The sequence below is a fragment of the Octopus bimaculoides genome, chromosome 5 (genome assembly GCF_001194135.2).
Source record: "Octopus bimaculoides isolate UCB-OBI-ISO-001 chromosome 5, ASM119413v2, whole genome shotgun sequence".
Lineage (NCBI taxonomy): Eukaryota > Metazoa > Mollusca > Cephalopoda > Octopoda > Octopodidae > Octopus > Octopus bimaculoides.
The window spans coordinates 114,525,208-114,525,615 of record NC_068985.1 but is presented as its reverse complement, the minus strand read 5'-3'; positions in this window follow the sequence as shown (position 1 = coordinate 114,525,615).

Genomic DNA, 408 nt, shown 5'->3' with positions numbered 1-408 from the left:
ATACAATATATATATATATATACACAAAGAGAGAGAAAGAGAGAGATACATACATACATAAACATACAGACATAAATTTATGTTTCTATGTATCTGAGGAAACAGTTGTGTATGCATCGCTGCATTTGCACATGTGTATATGTGCTTCTGTATGTGTGTGTGAGTGCGCGCGCGTGTGTGTGCTTGGGTTAGACCACATAAGTCTCTGGGTGGATGTTGATCAATGTACATAAACAGTGATCTTCACTAGACATGAAGTCAATATTGACGGGCTTCAAACACCGACAGATAGACACACATTCACACCTACTACATACATTTACATAACTGTGATGTGTGTATATGTTTATGCGCATACATATATATATATATATATATATATATATATATATATATATATATATATAT